The following is a 3,704-nucleotide window of genomic DNA, read 5'->3' as shown; positions in this document are numbered from 1 at the left end:
ACTCTCCAACACCTCCCTGGTCATCGCCACCATCACTAGCAACAGCACCACCATCACCTCTCTTGCTCGGTTCCTCTCATCCCCTACAGGCTCTCCTCCGCCGAACACTTGAAGAAGAAAAACTTGAAGAAGAAGAAAAAGAAGAAGAAGAAGAAAAAGAAGAAGGTCGTCTCTCCTCATATCAGTACGCATCTGCCTTCGCTGATGACAATGACTCCGTCTCCTCATCATCATCATCGTCGATTCTGCTCGCCTTCTGCTCATGGGCTTCTCTCTTTGTGTTAATGCTCTAATCTCTCTCTCTCTCTCTCTCTCCCTTTCATCCATTGAACTCTAATTTTTTTTGTTTGGATTATGATATTTGCACTGATTATCTTTATCTTGTACCCAACTAAGGGAGCAGAGGTGGAAGATGTCAAGAAGGTTGCTCTAGCTCACAGACCTCACAGGGCGCTTGTTGAGAAACACCACACGAGCACTGTTGATGATGTATGTTTGAACTCTATATTTACTTGCCTTCATGAATGTTTCTGAATTAATTCTATTTAGTGCAACTCTTCGTAAATTTGGTTCATATACATGTAAGATAATAAGGTAGATAACACATTTATATATGGTTCTATATAGGTTTCTAGATGTGTCTCCGAATGGCTACATGCTTCTCAAGAATGCGAGGATGATACCTTCGTACTCTCTAGTAAGCCAAATAACAATTGAACTGTAGTTGTGGTGAAATTTAAGATATCATGAATTCATTTGTTAACCAATAGAAGTCTGTTATAAAAATAAGAAAATTAAAATTTGAGAGTTAAAGAAAATCCTAGGCACTAGATAGCTCTGGTGCTTCCCCCATCATTATAAGCAGTTAATGTTGATTTGAATTTATCTTATTTTATTTCATTTCATTTATTAAGTATTGTCATATTACGGTAAAGTTATTGTTATACATCCATTTGTTGTCATATTTTATTATGATTGCAAATTAATTATAGTTTCACATTATGACATCAGTGGAAACATAACGATTTTTGATAATCTGTCTCATATTACCGAGAGTAAACAAATAACCTCTAAAAATCTAACTCGGGTCATCAAATTTAAACAAATAACCTCTGATAAAGTAGATGCTAATGATTCTTTTCTACTTTTGCAGGATAAGCAGCTTTGATCCTCCTCTTAATTGAGTTTGTGCATGGTGACTTAAATTGCTAAAATTACTGAAATTATCCTTTTGTATAAAGAGCAGGAATTGATAACAAGAAGAAAGGAAGAAATCCTATAATTTTAGGTATTTTTTTTGTAATGTGCCATCCATAGATTTGATAGGTTTTCATTGTGCTACTTTGAATTTGTTAGGATTTCATTTTGCAAAGTAATCTAACATAATACAAATAGAGATTTAAGAAATATGTCAAACATAAGTTTGAGTGTGGAATTTTATTAACAATTTTGGTATGATTTGATGTGTTTTTAGTGATGGTTATACTTGTGAAATTTGATGGTTGTGCATATAAATCTTATCATAATACAAGTTAGAGATGGAATTACATTGAGTGCTAAGTGGAACATTTGTTTGGAGAAATGGAATTTGATGGTTGATGTTTTTAGTGTTTATTAACTTTGTTTAGATTGAAAGGAAGTCCTTTGTCATGTATGATGAGTGCATTTTATATAGGAGTTTTCAACACAAGAAGAGCACAGTTTCAGTGCCCGTAGCACGGTCGTGCTGGGGAAGCACGGGCTGAAGCACGCCCGTGCTTATACCTATGAGGTTTACTGGAAAATCTCTCCCAGGCGGAGGACAGTACTGTAGCATGATTACTATAGCACCGATACTATAACATGGTTATTGTAGCATAAAGTTCAAAGTTTCGATGCTTTTAGCACGGTCATACTGGGGGAGCACGGGTAGGAGCACGCCCGTGCTTATGCATATGCGTTTTACAGGTTTTTGACTATTTTGTGCCGAAGATTGATCCCAAAACTCTCGAAAGAGTATCGTTAAGATCACGACCAAGGGCACGATTGTGCTTGCCTCGAGATTGCCTTTTTAAGCCCCAAAGTTAGGTTGTCAAGGGGACTTTTGCTGGGGTTTCTTCTAGATCTTCTTGGAGGTGGCGGCTAGACTTCATCTTCCATGAATTGGAGGCGGATCTGAGGTTCTAGGACACCGAGTAGAGCGGAGCAACGTCTGCTAGACTTCATCGGAGTACCGTCGGAGTGGTTTGGAAGCAAAAAGAGAGTTTTTCATGGATTATTTCTTTTTTGTTTTCTTTAGTCCTTCATGCATTTGTAAAACTATGAGGGGCTAACTGTGTTTTGGTGCCTCGCATTATGAATCTTTACTTTTGATGTTGATTTTAGTGCATGTGATTGTTGAATTTCCTTGTGGTTTCCCTTGTGTTTATTTTGATTATTCATCTTTGTGTTGATTGCCAATGATGTTTGTATATTGCAAAGTCAACGTGGGGATTGCCGCTATCTGCATGAGCATTGATGTGGCTGCATGTCCCCCATAGTTGCAATTACAGTTATGAGTGCATGTTAGCCCTAGATTGATTTCTCGCTGTCTAGAGAATAAGCTTTATTCGTCTAGCTAGGGCACACATTAGGGAAGGGGTTGAGTCCGCTCCAAGCCTTGAGTGAGGACGTATGTTATCAAACCCTCCATAGGTGGTCACCACGGTCCAAGGAAATGTACATATAATCATGGCCTAGTCAATGCATCTATTAAGGGGATTAGTAAGCTGCACTACTCTATCTCTGTGATCCTCACCCAATTCACTTCCAGTCCTACTTTTACTTGAGTTGTTAGTCCATTTTATTATTTTACCCTTTTAAATCAGGCTAGCTATTAGAAAAACAATGACTGCTAAAAGATTCCCAGTCCCTGTGGATTCGACTACCCGACCCATTCGGGTACACTTTATTACTTGTACGACCCGTGCACTTGCGGTTACGCAAAGGGAGTATCAATGTACATATCAAATTGGGATGAGACCTTATTCCAATATATCATTTATATATTTAAGCAAATATGATAAGCTAAGGTTTAGAATATACGAAGGGAATCATGTTTTAGTTTTAATAATCATTAGATGATAATATATAGTTAATTTGAGTGAAGGGTGTATATATATAATTCCAAATGTTTAGGTGGACATATATATATAATCATAATTTAATAGAAAATTGTTTCAGTCACAACACTAGTGTTTTAGAGAATTTTTGAGTCATTTCTAAATGATGATTTAAATGAGTTCACCATTCAAAAATGAAACTTCTCAAAATTTCTTCACAATATAATACATGCAAGTCCAAAACTTCAAAATTGATAAATATTTGTAATTATTTATTTTACAAAGGGTATAGATACAATAATTAAAAAAAGTACAGACAAAATAGTAATCCATCTCTCTCTCTCTCTCTCTCTCTCTCTCTCTCTCTCTCTCTCTCTCTCTCTCAATGTTTCTTTTTTCTATCTCTAAATAGTCACATGTTTTTGTTCTCTGTGGAGTCTAGTGAAGCCATTATCCACGATGAGGATGCTTGGGTGCTTTTTTATTTTTACCAATAATTATTGTTTAATTTATAGTTTAACCAAATGAACTATCAAAACTTGCTTGTAGCCACCAACCATTTGAAAGATAAACTTTGGGGTTTGGTTGGCCATCTTAAGGAATTATTCTTGATGCTCAATTATA

At 36.3% G+C, this 3,704-nt stretch overlaps 1 long non-coding RNA gene across 3 annotated transcripts; it reads left to right on the top strand.

The window, feature by feature from the left end:
* LOC120253564 lies at positions 1-2,317 on the top strand. 3 transcript variants are annotated; one of them, XR_005534321.1, is made up of 4 exons: positions 1-280; positions 397-489; positions 628-697; positions 1,154-2,317. It is a non-coding gene; the product is annotated as an uncharacterized LOC120253564 (long non-coding RNA). The 3 variants fall into 3 exon arrangements; XR_005534322.1 differs by having other exon boundaries at positions 404-489; positions 628-2,317; XR_005534320.1 differs by having other exon boundaries at positions 628-2,317.
* The last annotated feature ends 1,387 nt before the right edge of the window (positions 2,318-3,704 follow it).

The sequence above is a fragment of the Dioscorea cayenensis genome, unplaced genomic scaffold (genome assembly GCF_009730915.1).
Source record: "Dioscorea cayenensis subsp. rotundata cultivar TDr96_F1 unplaced genomic scaffold, TDr96_F1_v2_PseudoChromosome.rev07_lg8_w22 25.fasta BLBR01000115.1, whole genome shotgun sequence".
Taxonomy (NCBI): Eukaryota; Viridiplantae; Streptophyta; class Magnoliopsida; order Dioscoreales; family Dioscoreaceae; genus Dioscorea; species Dioscorea cayenensis.
The sequence above is the reverse complement of the archived record's forward strand: the minus strand, read 5'-3'. Positions and strand labels throughout refer to the sequence as shown.